At 43.3% G+C, this 22,139-nt stretch overlaps 1 protein-coding gene and 1 non-coding gene across 10 annotated transcripts in view; one reads left to right on the top strand and one right to left on the bottom strand.

Moving 5' to 3' along the window:
- LOC126346684 (ankyrin-2-like) overlaps window positions 1-22,139 on the top strand; it is a 962,838-nt gene that overhangs the window by 585,963 nt on the left and 354,736 nt on the right. The gene's annotated exons all lie outside the window — the stretch shown is intronic.
- On the bottom strand, window positions 2,717-2,791 carry Trnal-caa (transfer RNA leucine (anticodon CAA)). Its single transcript has one exon. It is a non-coding gene; the product is annotated as a tRNA-Leu (tRNA).

Raw genomic sequence — 22,139 nt, 5'->3', positions numbered from 1 at the left:
TCTTTATTTTTGCCAAACTCTACCTCAGTGATAAGGGACGCAAACTGCACGACTTCCTCCCTGACATAAGGGAGCGGTTGAGAATGAGACATATCGATCCCAGCCGCGGTATGGTACATTTCTTAACCGGACACGGACCTCATCCCACGCACTTAAACCGTGTGAGTCTGAGGCAGACACCTACATGCACATGCGTGGAAGAAGGTTCCCCAGAACACACTGTCTTTTTCTGTGGGCAATACGCGAACAATAGACATACACTACAGTTAGACTACACAGATACAGACATAGATTTACACACAGCAATAAGAGACGAAGAACAATGGGCACAATTAAATGTGAAACGTACCCTTTGAAAAATTGTGAATGACTGTGTTAGCAAATTTGTACGTTATTTGATAGAAAGACAGCTGCGTAAAACTCAACACACTCAAACAGTTTTCTCTTTACTTATTCTGATCATCACTAAACTGACACACACTATTTTTAGCGCAACGCAGTCTGACTTTCAAAAATCCCTACAAAAGAATGGCCCTGCCTAACAATAACTTATATCTTTCATGAATCACTTACCTCACAAAAATCTTCGTTACTCGAACTACTGCAATACAGCGAGCGCCAATACTACCAGCTAAATAAAAGATTCTAACTACTGAAGGCACTAACTTCTGATCATAGTTAGCAAATGAAACATTTTGATAGAGAACAAACAATGTATTTACCTTAATAGTGTTCGAAAGTCATCATATAGCATCTCTTCACATCCACCAATGCTGTCGGCTCACCTCCAACTGCCCAACGCTATGCGCTGTTCACATCGAACTGCCCAACACTACACAGGCGAATATTCCAACAATGAGTCCAACCAGCCACAGACTGCAGATAGCACAGTCAGTGATTTTCATACAGAACGCTAGTGGCTTTCCCAACATAAAAACCTAAACAGCCTGCTTACAAACGTACTGACGAACAGTATTTCAAAAAGAACACATGAAGAGGACATGCAGACACGACATAACACACATGCCTATGTGCAACGTAACAACAATCTCCAGAGGGTGGACAGCGATACCCACAGTGACAGCGAAAGTAGTGGCAATGAGCATGAACAGGAGGAGGAAGCCGAGATGTAACAGTAAATAAGCATAATGTGCTGGCTATCTAGCCAGGAAATCATCAAATGCTGTACATGGATGGGCACCTAAAGCAGTTAATACATAGATTTAGTAATAAATAGGATAAGCAATATTATTTCTCTACTAATAACCATGTGTGTGTGTGTGTGTGTGTGTGTGTGTGTGTGTGTGTGTGTGTGTGTGTGTGTGTGTGTGCGCGCGCGCGCGCGTGTGTTTTTGTGTGTGTGCGAATGGCGGTCAACGGCTCGAAGAAACCATTCCGAGGTATTCACCGTCAGTCACATTCGGTAATGGGACTAACAAATCCCTCCTCTATCCTATCATCATTTTATATTCTTCTTAAAAAAATTATTTATATTTCAACCTTAAATTATTGTTATTTTGAAAACTATCATTCTTTGTAAATGCTGTAGATAAAACAAGAATAGAAAACTGTAAAAAGATGAGAAACGGAAATTGTAATGCGTACGACTTGTTTTAAACATCAGGAAACAGGTCTATAATTTGGCAATAAATAAATAATTAATAAACTGTACCTTGGCCAGCGAGGTCGGTTGGTCTCTCCCCAGCTGAGAACGTTCGGAGCGTTGAGTTCAGGGCCCTCCGACCAGTTTGGCATTGTGACGACTGCTTGCTTAAAGGCCAGAGGTGGATCAGCGCGTTATTGGCTTGCTCGGTTTGTGATGCTCTTTCTCTTGAATAAACCATACATCTTTTTTTTCCGAAATGGTAATCATTTGTTTGTATGTACACGTACGTCACATCTACCGATTTCTGTCCCATTCGAATAATTTCGTCGTCGTGCGTCTTTTCTTCTTGTTGGGCCGGCCGAGGTGGCCTAGCGGTTCTAGGCGCTACAGTCTGGAACCCGCGCGACCGCTACGGTCGCAGGTTCGAATACTGCCTCGGGCATGGGTATGTTTGATGTCCTTGGGTTAGTTAGGATTAAGTAGTTCTACGTTCTAGGGGACTGATGACCTCAGAAGTTAAGTCCCATAGTGCTCAGAGCAATTTGAATCATTTTTTTCTTCTTGTTGGAGTGTATTAATGTAAAAGACGCTGTGTAATGCAGCCCTAGAGCTTTATTGATGTTTCGGACTGCGTGTTGTTATTATAAAAATATGCATTTGGAGGCCATACTTTGAGGTTTGAGCAAAACAATGTTTGTTCTCGTTCACTGTTCCTCTTTTCTTTGAAGTTTCTGTTGGTTGATTACAGTTTCCAAACAGTTGTGTCTCAGTACTGACCAAAGAAGTAGCCTAATTTTATGGTGATCGTGCACATCGATGGGCTTGCGCTTGTCTACTTCACGTGAGATATCTAATTACACCTCTGGTCACTTCTATGAAGCTGTTTGCTATTAGTGGAGTTCACTCGTAGAATAACGGCTACCGCCGTGGCGAAATGTGTGAGCTCAGTAGCAGGTAGACAACCGAGACAAAAATACAATGTGTAATGTGTTTGAGTCGTGGAACGAATATCGACCCCTGGAGATCAGGCGGCAGCTACGTCAAAGATTAGTTCACTTTATGTGTTACTAAGAGACTTTAGGGCGAAACTTCTTTGCAGATTAAAACTGTGTGCCGGACCGAGACTCGAACTCGGGACCTTTGCCTTTTGCGGGCAAGTGCTCTACCAACTGAGCTACCCAAGCACGACTCACGCCCCCTCCTTACAGCTCTACTTCCGACAATACCTCGTCTCCTACCTTCCAAACTTTACAGAAGCTCTCCTACGAACCATGCAGGACTAGCACTTCTGAAAGAAGATTGGCAGGAGAGCTTCTGTAAAGTTTGGAAGGTAGGAGGCGAGGTACTGTCGGAATAAGACCTGTAAGGACGGGGCGTGAGTCGTGCTTGGGTAACTCAGTTGGTAGAGCACTTGCCCGCAAAAGGCAAAGGTCCAGAGTTCGAGTCTCGGTCCGGCACACAGTTTTAATGTCGGGAAGTTTCATATCAGCGCACACTCCGCTGCAGAGTGAAAATCTCATTCTGGAGACTTAAGGGTGTTTGGCTTCCATATACAGAAGACTCTTGTGGGTGGGCGCTTAGTTAGGCCCGAGTTCTGCAGGACGGACACGTGCAGCTTCATTTCGCGAACAGCTGCCTGCCGGCACAAACAAACACGCCGGCAGAAGGCGTCTTCACAGGGCTGCCCGCTTACCGGAACAAACCGGCTGGGCCACGTCCGTCGGCAGCGTTGCGTAACTCACCTCTCAGCTCAAGTACTCGCGTGATGTGCTAGCACGCGCTCCGGTGACGCAGCGTTTCACCGCTTCATTGGTGACACTAGGCGACGAGTGTTTAACGAGATTGAAAGTAATGATCACAGTTACAGGACTTTAACTGATGACGGAGCCGCTTTTAGAAGAAAGGAAGAAGGAATCGAGAGATGAAGGTTTGCTTTCAACGTTTCGTGAGCAACGAGGTCGTCAGGACGGAACAGTGCGTCGGGTTGGGAAGTGGTAAGGAGGGAAATTAATAGGCCGTGGCTTTGTCAAAACAAATAGCAAACATTTCTGTGCAGTGATTTTTGAAAACCGCAGAAGAACCCAGAGACCTATTGGTGGATATTAACATGGGCCGTGTCCACCATTCGCCTTTCTGACGGCTTGAACCCTACTGGGGACACTTTCAGTGATATACCTGAACGTGTATGGAGAAGTGGCAGCCCATTGTTTAAGAGCCGAATCCAGAGAATGAGGGTGATGTCGGACGCTGGGATCTAGAGAGATCTCATCCCAAAGGTGTTCCATTGGGTTCAGGTCGGGAATCTGGACAAGCCAGTCCATTTCAGGTGTATTGTTGGCCGCAAACATTGCCTGACAGATATCTTTTCATGACAGAGCGCATTAATGTGTGGCTACACACAGTCATCGTCTCCGAACTGGTCCTCTGCTGTTCGCAGAATACATTGCTGTAAAATCTATTCATGCCGTTCCACATTGAGCATTTTATTAAGTGCAGTAACGGGATCACAAGAAGAACTCCGCTCTACCGTAGCACTATCTCCACTGTACATCACTGCTGACACTGCAGACTTCAGCAGGTTACGCTCTCCTGTCACACGCCAAACCGAAACACGAGGCATAGCGTGATACATCACTCCAAAACAGTCGTTTACAGTCATCTGCTGCCCAGTGGCGTCGCTCCCTACATCATCTCAAGCGTCGATTAGCAGTGACTACAGAAATGTGCGTCCTATGAGGAGCTCCTCTAACACTGTACCCCATTCTTTTTAACTCCTACACACAGCAGTTGTGCCAGCTGGCAGTAGCAATTACGAAGTCACAAGTGATTCCTTCAGCTTATTTCCTTCTGTTGTTTACAGCCATCCTCCGCATTGCTCGACAGTTCCTGTCCGTTAATAAATGAAGCCTGCCTAATCGTGCTTTAGCTATGGTTGTTCCTTCGCATTTCCACTTCACGGTCAGATCATGGGCAGTGGAAATGGGAAGATTTAGAGATATTGTAATGTGCCTTTGTATCTGTTTTCGTGAGACATCCAGTGACTAGTCCACGTTCGAAGTCACTGAGCTCTCATCAGCTGTTACTGCTTCTCTGCTGGTAACACCATAGTCCCTGCCTTCTTTTACACTGCTGAATTCGCCTCTCGTGACATCTAGAGGTCAGCTCCGCAGTACATAGTGGTCTGCGGATACTTTTGATAAGATAGCGTAATTCTTAAATAAATTGCAGAAGGCATGTACTTATCAAATTTTCAGATGCATGCCGTTAGAACACTATATTACTCTGAACTGTAATCTGTTGAAAGGGTTGGGAGACACGCTTGCGGGAACGTAACAGATAGAAATAGACGATACGGAAGCGTGCGACAGGTGAGTTACCTGTGCGAGAAAACTGTGGTATTGTAATAAATGAAGTATTACCATGGAAATAAATCCCCCACCCCCTCTCTTATGAGTCCTCGTCCTCCGTCGGCTCCTTCGCCCCCCCCCTCTCCCCCACTTCTCATTTTCCTCTCCTTCCCCATTTTCTTTCCCATTATCTGTCCAGTCTCCCCCCCCCCCCCCCATCTGACCTCGGCTGTGGAGTGTCAGATTTGTGCCAACTTTTTAGTGCAGTGGTTTAAGTGATTGTTCAGTGCTGTGCATCTTTTCCAAAGTGTTGCGAACAGAAATCATCCTGTCGCTGGGTGTAATTTTTATATCTCTTGCGGACAGAAACCAGACAGTCGCCGTGTTTTTTAATTGTCTGTCTATTATTTTACCTGTCTGCTTCCTGTGTATTTTAGTAGCCCCTTTGTTATATGTTTTAAGTCACCGATTTTATCGCCTGCTTTTATTATTTATTATCTTCGTTTAAAAATATCTGTAGGCTGAAGAGCAGCGTACTAAGCTGCTGCCAGCCCGCCCCCTTCAGGGGGAATCGAAACTCAATAAAGGGGAAATAAATGTTCTGCTCAAACTTCATGCCCAATTTCTGCAGTTGCTTCTAGACAGTGTGTCGCCCAAATAGCTCAGCATAGAGAGGTTTTGCGGCCGTTTTGCTTTCGCGTGACAGCTACAGCCGCTGCTACGTGCGTCGTTTTTCCAGCCGCTAGCGTTTCCTGCAGCATGTAGTGTCCCGTTGCACAGACGCGCGAATTTGATGCTCTCGCGATTAATAGCGGCCGACAGTCAGAGCTGACAAATGGCTAAGCGAGAGTAAAGGACCGCGTTAACGCGAAACATCCTCTCGATTATCGGCGGTGCAGTTACTGGCTGTAGCGTACTATTTTGGCACGCACCTGCCGCCAGCCAAATGGCCAGCGTTAACGAGGGACGTCCTCTCCCTTATTGGCGGTGCAGTTATTGGCTGCAGCGTACAGTTTTTAACAGGCACCTGTCGCCAACCGAATGGCGTAGCTCCATAGTTTTTTGTCTGTGTCTGTCTTAAATTAATGCCGATTCCCCTTGTTAATTTGTGATATTATGTCGGATGTTACTTCCAACTACAGAGAAAACTGTTTAAAAGCTAAAAAATAAAAAGTCAGTAGGCTTAGATGAAGTACCAATGTGCATACTGAAACAATGCATAGGGATTATACAAGGATCCTTAACAAATATAATAAATGAATCCTTCACAACAAGGGCATTTCCAGAGCTGTTAAAACAGGCAAGAGTTGTACCTTTGCTTAAGAAAGGTAATGCAGAATACATAGAAAATTACCGGCCCATTTCCCTGCTGTCACCATTCTCAAAAATAATACGAGCAATTATGAAAGACAGATTAATGAATTACTTGAATAAATACAATCTTTTAAACGAATCACAGTTTGGTTTCCGAAGTGGCAAAAATATGTAGTCAGCCATAGTAGAAGTCACGAAAGTTGTACTTGATGCTCTTGATAAAGATGAGTGTGTCACTGGCATATTTTTGGATCTTTTTAAGGCCTTTGATACACGGCCGGCCGAAGTGGCCGAGCGGGTCTAGGCGCTTCAGTCTGGAAGCGCGCGACCGCTACGGTCGCGCTTCAGTCTGGAACCGCGCGACCACCACGGTCGCAGGTTCGAATCTTGCCTCGGGCATGGATGTGTGTGATGTTCTTAGGTTAGTTAGGCTTAAGTAGTTCTAAGTTCTAGGGGACAGATGGCCTCAGAAGTTAAGTCCCATAGTGCTCATAGTCATTTGAACCTTTGATACAGTCGGCCACAAGATTGTATTAAATAAATTAGAAGCATTAGGAATAAGAGGGGTAGCTAATGACTGGTATCGATCATACCTACCAGACAGGGTACAAAAAGTAGAGATAACACACACTCCAAATAGATCTAAACATTTAGTAAAACACTTATCAGAACCAAAATACATTAATATGTGTTCCGCAAGGTAGCATATTAGGACCAATACTATTCCTGATATACATTAATGACTTTCTCAGTAGTGTTACTAGTGGTGCAAAAATTCTTTTCGCTGATGACAGCAATATTATAGTCACTGAGAAAACAAGAGAACTCCTTGTAGAGAAAGCAAATGAAACTCTCAAGGAAGTTTATAATTGGTCAATAAGCAATAAAGTGACATGGAACATAAAGAAAAATAATGCCATGAATTTCAGTTTGAAGAGGAATAATGACAATGTTAAATTAAACGTAGATGGCGCATTTTAGACTGTGTAACAAATGCAAAATTTCTAGGAATGAATATTGATTCTCAGTTGAAGTAGTGTGAACACATAAAGGCGCTTGCAAACACAATGTCAACAGCTTGTTATGCACTTTATATTCTATCATCAGTGTGTAACATGCAGTGTCTTTTAGTTACATATTATTCATATGTACACTGCATTCTTAGCTATGGCATTCTTTTTTGGGGAACAAACGCAGAAAATATGAACACAGTTTTCAAACTCCAGAAAAGAGCACCGAAAATACCAGTCGATCTCATTGTAAAGATCTGTTCAAAACACTGGGGATTTTAGTTGCCCCATGTGAATACATTTACCAGACAGTTGTACACATCAAAAATAACATTCGTAATTACTGCACAAACAGCTCTGTACATGACCATGTAACACGACCTAGACTCAACTTTTATTTACCAAGAAAAAATAAACACAAAACTGAAAATAGCATTTTCTACCAAGGAATAAAACTATACAAGAAATTACCAAAAGGGATTAAAGAAATTGCAAAAATATACTTATTTAGAAAGGCAGCTAAAAAGTACCTGTTATGCAATACATTTTATACATTGAAGGATGTTTTTATTTCTCTTGGAACATATTTCTGCAGTGTTGGTCTCCGTTACTGACAAGGAAACCTCCTCATCGCACCCCCCCCCCCCCCCCCCTCAGATTTAGTTATAAGTTGGCACAGTGTATAGGCCTTGAAAAACTGAACACAGATCAATCGAGAAAACAGGAAGACGTTGTGTGAAAATATGAAAAAAAAGCAAAATATACAAACTGAGTAGTCCATGCGCAAGATAGGCAACATCCTGGATCGTCTGCGCTCAGCAGCGCCGTGGTCCCGTGGTTAGCGTTAGGAGTTGCGGAATGAGAGGTCTTTGGTTCAAGTCTTCCCTCGAGTGAAAAGTTTACTTTCTTTATTTTCGCAAAGGTATGATCTGCCGTTCGTTCATTGACGTCTCTGTTCGCTGTAATAAGTTTAGTGTCTGAGGGAAAAGATTACTTTCTTTATTTTCGCAAAGTTATAATCTGTCCGTTCGTTCGTTGACGTCTCTGTTCACTGTAATAAGTTTAGTGTCTGTGTTTGCGACCGCACCGCAAAACCGTGCGATTAGTAGACGAAAGGACGTGCCTCACCAATGGGAACCGAAAACATTTGACGGACGGACGGACGGACAGGTAATAATTGTCTGAAAACAAAAAATTAAACTTTTCAGTCGAGGGAAGAGTTGAACCAAGGACCTCTCGTTCCGTAGCTGCTCAGGCAAATCACTGAACCACGGCGCGCCTGAGCTCACGTTATCCATGATGTTGCCTATCTTGCACATGGACTACTCAGTTTGTATAGTTTGCTTATTTTTTTCATAGTTTCACACAACTTCTTCCTGTTTTCTCGATTGATCTGTGTTCAGTTTTTCGAGGCCTATCCACTGTGCCAACTTATAACTAAATCTGAGGGGGGTCCGATGGGGAGGTTCCCTTGTGAGTGGTCGACTCGTCTGACCACCGTGCGAAGCGAAGGAACCGGGTTCACCCGCAAGGGATTCTTCCTTGGTGGGAGGACTGAAACGGAATCCACTCAGTCTCGCCATTCCAGTTGAGGAGCTACATAAAAGAGAGATGTGGAAAGCCGAAAACGGCCAGGAGAGCGGTGTGCCGACCCCGTGCTCCTCCGTAATGCATCGGTATGTGATGGTAAGGCGGAAGATGACGCGGCAGCTGTGTGGCGTCACGCAGTTACTGGGCCTGAGTGCAGACCTCAGTTTCTTGTTGTTATCCTTCTGCAGTATTTATTCCGTACACTGCCATATGTGACTCGCGCCTCTGCGTCTTACCACACTGCTGTTTCTTTCATTTGTAATTACGTAATGGTTTTTCTGCTGCGCAACGGCCTTGCAGCAGTGGATACACCGGTTCCGTGAGATCACCGAAGTTAAGCGCTGTTGGGCGTGGTCGGCACTTGGATGGATGACCATCCAGGCGGCCATGCGCTATTGCCATTTTTCTGGGTGCACTCAGCCTCGTGATGCCAATTGAGGAGCTACTCGACCGAATAGTAGCGGGTTCGGTCACGAATACCATCGTAACGACTGGGAGAGCGGTGTGCTGACCCCACGCCCCTCCTATACGCATCCTCCTCTGAGGATGACACGGCGGTCGGTCCCAGTAGGCCACTTGTGGCCTGAAGACGGAGTGCTTTTCTGCTGCAGTTCTGCGGCAGGCATTTTTCGCGAAAAACATTGTTCCCTGGCCACTTTTCTACTGAAATCCAGTCATGTCACAAATTAATAACCTGAGCACAAAACATCCTCGCAGCTAAATTCTCTGTATCCGAGTATGCGTCTGCTTTCATGTTTCCAGGAAGCAAAATAGTTTGAGGATACTGCCAGCAAGTTGTGAATTCGTGCGATACTTCAACTCCTACAGTTTAGTTTTATTTCCTTTTTTTCAGCAGACATTTGAAATTTCGATTTCTTTAAAATAGTAATTTCATTGTACATTATATGTTCTGTTTTACCAACATTTTCTTATTATTTTTATTTTCTGGTATCTGTTTGTTGCATTTAGCACTCACGTACAGCCGGCCGCAGTGGCCATGCGGTTCTAGGCGCTTCAGTCTGGAACCGAGTGACCGCTACGGTCGCAGGTTCGAATCCTGCCTCGGGCATGGATGTGTGTGATGTCCTTAGGTTAGTTAGGTTTAAGTAGTTCTAAGTTCTAGGGGACTGATGACCACAGAAGTTGACTCCCATAGTGCTCAGAGCCATTTGATCTCACGTAACATACTGGAAATGCGTGTGCTGAGGTTACCGTCATCCATAGTCATTAAATGGTCGCATAATTTAACTAGCATTATTATTATGTTGGGGGACACAATTTTTTTTCTTATATTGCGGGACACAATTGTTCTACATGCTATGTATGGTACACTATTTGACTCGTGTTTCTCAAATGCTATGGGATACCTTTCTCCTCCATGCTTCTAGTAGTCTGTACTTCTTGTGAACCTAACCTGTGTATCCTACTGATCAAAAGATTTTTGTGTTTTGTTATATCTCTTGATGTAATTCAAGTACCACTCTGGAGCATAGAGACTTATTGTTTATTATTGTACTGTCTTGAGAGCCTCACTGTCTTGCTACTTCTGGTTGCACTACACTTCCTTTATCAAATCAAAACGGCTCTGAGCACTATTGGACTTAACATCTGACGTCATCAGTCTCATAGACTTAAAACTACTTAAATCTAACCAACCTAAGGACATCACACACATCCATGCCCGAGGCAGGATTCGAACCTGCGACCGTAGCAGCAGCGCGGTTCCGGACTGAAGGGCCTACAACAGCTCGGCCACTCTGGGCGGCCTTTCTTTATCATCTAATCCATTGATTTGCATAATCTCTTATACATATTTACACTAAATAAAATATATCAGTTATACACGATATGCAACTGAACACTGAATTGTCTCGCGCGGAAACCTTTTTCATGAACAATTTGTACGAATTTTTAAGGCCTATCTGTTTCACGCTATTTCACTTGCTCAATAAAGCGTTTGAGAATGATCCAATTTCTTGCGAGCACTCGCTATTTTACTACCACGTACAGAAGAATCTATTTCCTTAGCCTCGACACACAACTCACACACAAACTAGTCCCTCGTATTCACTATTACTAAACGTAACGATAGATCAATGGATCTTGACGATGACTTCACTTAACAAAGTCTAATTATTCCAAGCATTGTTGTACTTGATAATAACTTAAGGTGGAAATCATGATAGAATATAAATCATGATAATAATATAAAATAAAGAACTTAGTCAAATAGCGGAAATATCATTCAAACAAAATAATAGCTATTTGTCTTGACGCTAAAACTCGTTGACATGCCAGCCGACTGGTGTCCTATCCTCTGTATTTGGCGATTGGATTGCTTACCAGTCCCTAGCCTCCTCCCCCCACCCCTGACTTAGTTCCTCGCTACGTCTTACTGAATGGGCAACAGAGAAACTTGGAAATCGGCATGTGCTCCTTTCCTTAGCTCAAGAGAATAATACTTGAGTAACATTTAACAGACGGAATTATCTTCCTATTAAAACCTTAACATTTGGCTATACAGTGCATCACCACAATTCGTATTATTATCGTCGGGCGAGACACCGGGCAAAGTGGCGCAGAGGTTAGCACAGTTAGCAAACTCGAGTCGCATTCGGGAGAACTAAGCTACTATACATGAAGCAGTTAACAAGATCCGCACTCAGGAGAAACGGACTTCAAATCCGCTTGCCACCGCTTTGATTAACTCCTCCTCTCAAAGTTCTATAAGACCCCCCCAGACATTGGAACGCCATGTTCGCCTCGTTTTCCGAATCCGTTTACCCCCTCTCCCCCCCCCCCCCCTCCCACCTCCCACAAGGATCCTTTACCATTTTTTTTCAGTTTCTCGCCTCTCCTCACTCACACTGAACACTCCGAACAACATACACCATCTGCAAACTCTACGCCAATAATCTTACAGATTCCCCTCGCCTTCCAATTCTCGTACGCCTCTACCGACACATTCCACCAACCCTCCCACTACACACCCTCCGTGACATTCGGCCTGGTATTTATCCCTCCTAGCATTTTTAACTCTGACACACGTGTCCCACTCCATATCAGGGCTCCTTGTCACTCTTCATCCACCCCTATCCCTTTCATCTTAATACCAAACAGACTCTTGTCGTTTCTACACACACTCCTCTTTCTCAGCCTTCATGGAACCTATTCTCCCGCCCGCATCTCGTGGTCGTGCGGTAGCGTTCTCGCTTCCCGCGCCCGGGTTTCCGGGTTCGATTCCCTTCGGGGTCAGGGATTTTCCCTGCCTCGTGATGGCTGGGTGTTGTGTGATGTCCTTAGGTTAGTTAGGTTTAAGTATTTCTAAGTCCTAGGGGATTGATGACCATAGATGTTAAGTCCCATAGTGCTCAGAGCCATTTTTGAACCCACCGTGCGAGGTGGCGCAGTGGTTAGACACTGGACTCGTGTTCGGGAGGACGACGGTTTAATCCCGCGTCCGTCCATCCTGATTTAGGTTTTCCGTGATTTCCCTAAATCTCTCCAGGCAAATGCCGGGATGGTTCCTATGAAAGGGCACGGCCGACTTCCTTCCCCATCCTTCCCTAATCCGATGAGACCGATGACCACGCTATCTGGTCTCCTTCCCCAAACCAACCAACCAACCATTTTTGAACCTATTCTCCCCTTCTGAAATTCCGTCTCTCCCAGTGCAAGTCCTTGATATTTTAAGTGAAGAATTTTTGAATTTCACATTTAGCGATATGGTTTCAAAATGTGTGTAGTTTTCGTAGTTTTTTAACTATTCGACCTTTGACTTCCTAATTTTAAAAATAAAATAGTTTTAATGTTTTATTTTACGTATCTCCAAATAATATCATCGTATAATCTTCATTGCGATAGGGTTTGCAGCTGCTATGAATTCTTTTAATGCGTTAGTGATGCCTTCATCTACCATTCTCTTTATTTCATATACAGTGATGCCTTCATCTGCCATTCTCTTTATTTCCTGTACGATTATACAATTTAGAACTTAGGCCATTTTCAAGCATCTAAGGCGGAAGCATGACACATTGGATGCATTGCTATCAATTATGAATTTAACATAGGAATAACTCATATCCCATGATATTCTAGGAGGATTATAATTATTTAACGAACGATTCTTTAATGCAGTCATAGGAGCAAGGACGTACGTGGCCTAATATATCGTTAAAGAATCGCCACACATTAAATAATCCTCCTAGTATATTTTGGAATACGACTTACTCCTATATTACATTAATAAGTGTTTCAAATGCATCCAGTGTGTATTCCTTCCATTTTAGATACTTGAAAATGCCCTAAGGTCGAAATTATACAATCGTATATCAAATAATGTGAACGGCAGCTGAAGGCATCACGAAATATTCAAATAATTTCATCCTCTTTATTGTCTTTAAAAGCATTTGCAACGTTTTTCCTTTTATAACATTACCTATCATCTTTGTTGTAGTTTTAAAATACTCATGGGTGAAGAGCGGTATACTGTATCGTCGACAGCCCACCTCTTGCCCATCTAGAAGGAGGAGAGATGAACTACAATAGAGGAAGAATAGCAAATTTTCTCGTCGTTTTCTTGTCTCTCTGCTAGCGAACGCAGGTATTGTTTCTTTAACAGTCCACCACTGCTTGCTTACCCATCCTTTTCTCAATAGCTCTAATGACTTGGATGTCAAAGAGACACCACAAAACTCTTACTGAAGTCTCGTGTATGATACACTCCACTTAGCAGGACTTGTATGAAGTAGTGTTCAGTACACCCGATTTCAAGATGGGTTGGGGGGGGGGGGGCAGCTTGTTGGAGTGTAGAGCACTGTTAAGTAGCTAAAAGGGAAATTATTTTATTTTATTCGTAAATCTTGATCACACATTATTATGTAATTTACAATATGACCTTTTTCGGCTTTCTGTCATCATCAGACCTGTTAAAGTAACATCGAAAAAATATTAACATAACAATATTAGGTTCAGTTGCCGAATGGCTATATACACAGAAAAAGCTCAAATAGTACACAATAAGGATAACTTGGCTCACGGCCATAACATTATGTGCATCAACATCAAATACTTTGTACACGCAGGTGCATGAACAAATCTCCATTTTATTGAGTATTAATCAGTGTCCTTATATGTTTTATGAAACCTAACCATTTTTGCTCCTTTATAGGCAAGAGCCATTTGTAATATGGTATTTGGATGTATTGTGTCCCCTGTCTGCTTCAGATGAAGAAAACGAGGTCCGACGGAAGTGTTGGTTCGCTTAAAGGTGAGAATGTGTGAAAATGGCGTGCGGTCAAAGTAGGATGTCGATGATTTGCAGGCTAGCAAGTCAACCGCTGCCCTGCATGACATAATAGAGTAGCAGTGAGAAGAAGATGCCGTTTTTTCTGGTCAGACAAGTGAATGAGTTTCAAGGAGCGGTTTTCACTTTCATTATCACCGTAGTGACTACGCACCAAATGTGATGTCAGTCTTCGTACTGTGTCCAGAACACACTATCCAACGCGTTTCTACTATTGTCCACCAAATTGTTATATAAATTGAAAGAGGCAGACGTCGAGAGTTTCGAAGGAAACCTTACGCAACGATTGACTGAAAATACCAAAAAAATAACAAAATTGGAATGAGTGACCTTTATAGGCAAAATAGTGAAGACAGAAAAAGAGCAAATACGCAAAAAGAGTAGGCCCAGTAGAAATTTTTTGAACCCATGCGAAATACTGAACTTAACTGACAAAAGAAGACATACAAAAATGCAGCAAATGATACAGGCAAAATAGAAATACAGACGAATAAAAATAAGATTGCCAGCTAAGCAGGAATGCCTAGAGGACTAATGAAAGGTTGTAGAAGCACGCGTGGCAAGGGAAAAGATAATGTACCACATACAAAAAAATTAAGGAGACCTTAGAGAAGAAGAGAGTGGCCTGCATGAATATTGTGGGCTCCGACTGCAAGCCTGTACTATGCAAAGAAGGGAACACTGGAAGGAGGAAAGAATATATAGGTCTCTACAAAGAAAATGAGTCAAGACACTATTATAGAAAGTAAAGAAGAAGAAAATATTAGTGAGATGGCAGAGGTGATAATGCTAGAGGAAGTTGTTAGACCACAGACTGGCCTAAGACGAAACAAAGCCCCTGCAATACACATTAGCTAAGAATGTTTCAGATCCTTTGGAGAGCCAGCCATAACAAAACTATTCCACATGGTGTGCAAGGCATGCACACAGGCGAAATCACTCAGACCTCAAGAAGACTGTAATAATTACAATTGCAAAGAATGCAGGTTTCACTATTACCGAACTGTCAGTTTAATAACTCATAGATGCTAAATAATGTGACGAATTAGTAGCAGGATAATTGAAAAACTGACAGAAGTCTACCTCGAAGAAGATAAGTGTTAGTTCAGTTACGATCACGCGAGGCCACGTTGACCCGACAACTTATCTTACAACGTAAAATGAAGAAAGACGAATTTAAATTATACCATTTGTAGATACATAAAAAAGTATTCGACTTTTGGCTGTAATACACTCTTGGAAATTCTGGAGGTAGCAGCGATAAATTACAGGCAGTGCAAGGCTATTTACAACTTGTACGGAAGTCAGACGGCAGTTTTGAGCCGAGGGGCATGAAAGGGAAGCTGTGATTGAGAAGGGACTGAGAACGGAGGATCTTACGGAAGATACTAGGTTTGTGTTTCATGCATGCGAGTGTGTATGAGAAAACAGTGTTCTGATACCGTAGTCTACCTGCAATAACGGATAAATAATATGGGATATTTGTGATAGGCAACAAATTTCCGTAAATTATCTCCTGCATCGAAACCCACTTTTGTATCCTTTTTGTGTACTGTTGATATCACTCTAGGATCATTTTCGTACTTCTCGCAAACGACACAGATGGAGTAGGCTTAACTTCCTCCCAGACAAATACCCATGGCGCAGTCAGCTCATTTTCTGTCGTGTAACCGCTGCCACACGAATCGAATTCGCGTGACGTCTCTTAGTTGCTTTCGCACGAAGAAGATTCGTTTCATACTTCTCAACGAGCACTCCCATACCTGCACCGTAGCGGATATTTAAGCTTATGCATAAAACAAAACCAAAAATTGCTTCCAAAAATGTAAAATGAGAACCCCCGTACTGTAATTTTAACTATGATCGTAACCATTGTATTTAGGCTTTTGACATAATTATATAAAGTGAAAGTCAGGTTAATATATTTTTATACTTTGTATAACCTCCAGAGGTAGTTACAACCTCGCTGCTTTTTGGAAACTACCACTTGCAACCAATAAACATCGAAGTATTCTTAAAGAACTGTCCCTTTTTTCCCGGTATAAACATAAATTTCACTGATTATTCATTCTTTTGATCTGCGCAGAGTATATGCTAAAAGGATGTTATGTGTCAAGTTTTGCCACGCCAGCGTCCGATCCGAATCCCGACCGGGCACGCAGTAAATGATTTTTGTTGACCCTTCCCTTTAGTTTTGGGTTTATCGCTTTTCTGAAGCTCTTGATCTTGTCGAAGGTCCGTCATACAAGTGATTCTGGCGATGCTACACGATTTTACAATTTAGAATGTACATGCAGAATGATTGGCGTTGTACCAATGACATGGAAGAAATCTCTTTTCTGAACCTTCACACTGCTTTTTTCCCGTACCAAATAGTTTCCTTGGTTCAGCACCTTGCAGCTCTGCTCGCAACATCATAGTCTTGTAAAATATCATCATCATTTCCTAATTTTTTTAAAAAGTTTCCGTGTATTTTTGCATATTTTGTTTAACATCTCCATTTTTTGTTTAATATCGATTTCTTCAAAAGGTCAGATGTAGAACCAAAGAAGGTAAACTTCTGGGGAAACAATAATTCGCCAAATGCTAAAAAACTTAAAGATTCCTCCAGCTTGTGCCAAAACAAGACCGTATTTAGTTGCAAACTTACTTCGGTTTGTAAACGGGCCGCGAAATAAATTGTCTGCAGATTTAATTTGTGTGGCTGAGTTCTGGCGTTCTACTCCGGCTAACGACTGAGAATACGTAACTCGTTCCCCTCTCCACATAAATCTTGAACTTCATTTCATTGCTGCTGGGTGAGAGGCCCCCACGTTTCTCACAAATCGTTGACGCCTGCACGTGTTCTCGACAGCCAATCCCCCCCTCCACCACGTTCCCTACGATTCCGTTCCAAATAGGTTTCGTTATGCGTTGCGAACACTCTCGATATACTTTGGTGCCTTGAGTCTGAATGTATTCAGTGCAGTCACGTTATTACACAATTGCACGCACACACACACACACACACACACACACACACAAACACACACACACACAACGAAGCGTCAACGGTGTAACAATCTCCCAAAATCAGAGAAGCTCTTTTCGGTACGGTCAACAATATTTTAGTCAGTTTTAACAGAAGTTCAAGACAACATATTTGTTCTTAGGAGGACATTTAAACGAAGTCGATGTGTACAGTCGATATAAACATATTTCATCTCGGTGTTTAATCATAAAAGTAATACAGGGTATACATAAGTCCGGGAAAACTTTCGGTTATTTATTGCACAAGAACTAAACATCATACAGATGTCATACATATTCCATTTTGAAGAGAAACTCGTAAATTTATATATAGCGTGTTACCAAAAGGTACGGCCAGACTTTCAGGAAACATTCCTCAAACACAAATAAAGAAAAGATGTTATGTCGACATGTCTGGAAACGCTTAATTTCTATGTTAGAGCTCATTTTAGTTTCGCCAGTATGTACTGTACTTCCTCAATTCACCGCCATGATTTCATACGGGATACTCTACCTGTGCTGCTAGAACATGTGCCTTTACAAGTACTACACAACATGTGGTTCATGCGCGATGGAGCTCCTGCACATTTCAGTCGAAGTGTTCGTACACTTCTCAACAACGGATTCAGTGACCGATGGATTGGTAGAGGCGTACCAATTCGGTGACCGATGGATTGGTAGAGGCGGACCAATTCCATGGCCACCACGCTCTCCTGACCTCAACCCTCTTGACTTTCATTTATGGGGGCATTTGAAAGCTCTTTTCTACGCAGCCTCGGTACCAAATGTAGAGACTCTTCGTGCTCGTATTCTGGACGGCTGTGATACAATGCGCCATTCTCCAGGGCTGCATCAGCGCATCAGGGATTCCATGCGACGGAGGGTGGATGCATGTATCCCCGCTAACGGAGGACATTTTGAACATTTCCTGAAACAAAGCGTTTGACGTCACGCTGGTACGTTCTGTTGCTGTGTGTTTCCAGTCCACGATTAATGTGATTTGAAGAGAAGTAATAAAATGAGCTCTAACATGGAAAGTAAGCGTTTCCGGACACATGTCCACATAACATATTTTCTTTCTTTGTGTGTGAGGAATGATTCCTGAAAGTTTGGCCGTACCTTTTTGTAATACCCTGTATATGTATTCGGTATGCGAACAATGAGTGACCCGGCTGACGTTAATACGGTAATCGAATTTTTGCCATACCCGTCCCAGCATGGCATCGTCGACTGTGGCAGTCGCTTCCCGTTTTCTCTGCCGGATCACGTGGTAGAGGCGGTACATACACCATATCTTTAATGTGTCTCCACAGAAAATAGTCACACGGAGTGACATATGTTAATCGGGGAGGCCATTTCATGAAACAGCTGTCCACTTGCATAGCACGACCGATCCAACGATGCGGCAGCTCCGTTAGGCAAATTACCAAACTACGCTGTGGCAGTATACATCTAAAAAACTTTGAGGGTTTCTCTTCAGATTGACATACGTATGATATCTGCACAGCGCTTGGTTCTTGTGAAATAAATAATTGAAAGTGTTCTCGGACTTTATGTACACCTTATACTGAGAAATAGAAAACGATAAAGAAACAGAATTGATAGACTCAAATTCGAGAAGAGTCTTGCTATTTAGGCAGTGGGTGCCAAAGAATACGGCGTAGGTGAATTAAGTTGCAGAACGACTGAATCTGCTTCGAGTAATAGCAGCAGTTGTTACGAAGAATCAACGGAAGTGTTGATGATGGCTGGCTGTGGCAACATAAGTTGGCCGTCTTATCCGCCAAAGAGGAAGTAATGCGTGTAATGTAGACCCCCTCGGTGATAACCGAAGTCTTGCAATTACACGAAAAGACAGTGATTTTGCAAACTAACAGCTTTTGTGCAGATTAAATCAATTAGTTCAATAGCCTTGACGTACTACAGCAGATGCATTTCCTTGAATACGACTGAGTGCTTAAACACTGAGGAGACAGAAGTCATGGGATACCTCCAAATACCGTGTCCGGCGTCCTTTTCCCCGACGTAGTGCAGCAGTTGGACGTGGCACGGACTCAGTGAATCTCTTGCAGAAATATGAAACCATGCTGCCTGCATAAAACTAACTAACTGCGCCCGGACAGGCCATGAAGGCCCAACCGTATCGACCGGCCGCAATGTCATCTTCAGCCCACAGGCGTCACTGGATGCGGAAATGTAGGGGCATGTGGTCAGCGCACCGCTCTCCAAGCCGTATGTCAGTTTACGAGACCTGAGCCGCTACTTCCCAGTCAAGTAGCTCCTCAGCTTGCCTTACAAGGGCTGAGTGCACCCCGCTTGTCAACAGCGCTCGGGAGACCGGATCGTCACCCATCCAAGAGCTAGCCCAGCCCGACAGCGCTTAACTTCGGTGATCTGACGGGAACCAGTGTTACCACTGCGACAAAGCCGTTGGCCCTATAGCTGCCCATAATTTCTAAAGTGTTGTCGCTATAGAATTTTGTGCACGAACTGGCCTCTTGATTATGTCCCATTAATGTTCGATGGGATTCATTTTGGGCAACCTAAGTGGCCAAACACTTCATTCGAATTGTCCAGAACGTTCTTAAAACCAATCGCGAACAATGGTGGCCCGGTGACACGGAACACCGTCATCGTTGTTTAGGAATATGAAGTCCATGAACAGCTGAAAATGGTCTCCAAGTACCGGAACATAATTGATTCCAGTCAATGATCGATTCAGTTAGACGAGAGGACCCAGTCTATTCCACGAAAACACAGCCCACACCAGTATGGCGCCACCACCAACTTGCACAGTGCGTTGTTGATAACTTGGGTCCATGGCTTTCTGGTTGGTTCAAATGGCTCTGAGCACTATGGGACTTAACATCTGAGGTCATCATTCCGCTAGAACCTAGAACTACTTAAACCTAACTAACCTAAGGACATCACACACAACCATGCACGAGGCAGGATTCGAACCTGCGACCGTCGCGGTCGCGCCGTCCCAGACTGAAGCGCCTAGAACCGCTCGGCCACTCCGGCCGGCCTGGCTTCCTGGGATCTGCGCCACTCTCGAACCGTGTCAGCAGGTGTTACCAACTGAAATGCAGACTCATCTGACCAGGCCACGATTTTCCAGTCGTCTAGGATTCCACCGACATGGTCTCGAGCCCAAGAGAGGCGCTGCAGCCGATATCCTGCTGTTAGCAAAGGCACTCGCGTCAATCGTACTCCATATTCAATATCCAACGGCTTCGTTAATCAGCATAACCTTGAGGGTTCCACCATGTCGTAGCGTGCATCTTCTGTAATGCTCACAAAATTAATGGCGCAAATGTGAAATTCATATTTTATGGAGATTATGTTTTATGATAAAGATAAGAAGAATTCCGTCTTTTGCAACTGAAATTTATTCTTGTGTATCAAGCGTGTTTGGTCCATTAATGTTAGGCATATTCAGTGGCCTATAATAAATGCACACACAGTGCCCCACCACCCAACCCTAACACCCTACTCCACTCTCCCTTTGTACAGCTCCCACGAACCCTCAGTCAGTCACGTGACTAAGCAGTGCAAGTTTATGGAGTATACTAGAGAACATGTTATGTGCAAAGAAATATTTACTGGAAGAAACCTGTATAATCTGCATGTAGCACATGTATAACAACAATTGGTTGCATCATCAGGACACAAAATGAATGGAAAAAAAAGAAAACCATTTTAGTTATAAATGGAAATAGCTCGATTTAAACAAACTATAACGAATCGCTATAAATCTTATATTAAATATATGTAATTAATAATTTTATATGTATTATAGGCCACTGAAGATGTCTAACGTGAAAAGGGGAAACATGTTCGCTACACAGAAATAGATTTCAACAGCGAGAAGCGGAAGTTGTCTTATCGTTATGATAAAATATTAATGAAGTCAAGAATTCGGCGAAATGGCTGCAACTATTAGCAATATTTTTTGGTAAGAGGACGAATGCTGCGAGAAATTAGCAGCTTTTACCGAAGTGTCTTGTGTTCAGTTCGTGTTATCCGAAGAAGTATAACTAAGCTTCCCAAAAAAGCAAAGTCCGGTCATAAAAGACGTACAGGGTACCCTCCGCCGTGCAACGTATGGCGACTTGCGGAGTATGTGTGTAGAAGTAGATGTAGTGCTTTCAGGAAAGAAATAAGCTAATTATCTTTCTCGTGTTTGGCAGTGCGGGAATGTTCTTCGTCTGTAACGAACTCATTGGGAAAGCGATGTGAAACCCTAGTTATTTCACTTACTGGCTTTATGTACATTAAACTGAAACCGTCTGAATCCCCTTCAGTGATGCAATGTAGACGTCTACGGAAAAATAAAATACTGTGACCGAAGATGGTATTTAATTGCGGAAATTTTTAACGTAGAAAGACAATGTCTCTTCAAATTCAACTGCTCTCTTTGTTGGTAACTGAAGTGGATTTTTCCGCACCACATAAATATATAATCTGGCAGTGTGACAATGGATCAGGAGGACATGGGGACGATTAAAGGCGGTGGCAGTGCATGTGAAGGACAACACGCATTGAGTAAGCAGAAGCGTGGGTCGCAAGTGTTGGCTGCAGCACCCTACTGCCTTGCATCTGGGGGCACTCGCTGAGGCCACGCCCACCTCCCACAACGTCTGCTCACCGGCTACTGGCCTAGTCGTGTATTATCGCCCTCGTGCTGGCTCTAAAGCTTGCAGCAATTCAGCTGTGGAGGCTATTTGCTTCTGGCTGGTTGTCTGAGGGCAGTAAAAGTCGGTGGTCTGAAGCATTGCTACTGATAACCAACGTACGTAGATGGTGATAAAGTGGTGGGTCTGGTGTTCGGGAGGATAGAGTAAAGTACTGTGGTGTTGAAGCAGCCCTTCGGCTTGATAATAGCTTTACAATTATAACATGACAGTCGCACCGGAGTTTGTGACAGTTGTACAGAAGGTCACTTGTGTAGAAAT

The sequence above is a fragment of the Schistocerca gregaria genome, chromosome 1 (assembly GCF_023897955.1).
Source record: "Schistocerca gregaria isolate iqSchGreg1 chromosome 1, iqSchGreg1.2, whole genome shotgun sequence".
NCBI lineage: Eukaryota > Metazoa > Arthropoda > Insecta > Orthoptera > Acrididae > Schistocerca > Schistocerca gregaria.
This window is presented reverse-complemented; position numbering and strand designations above follow the sequence as displayed.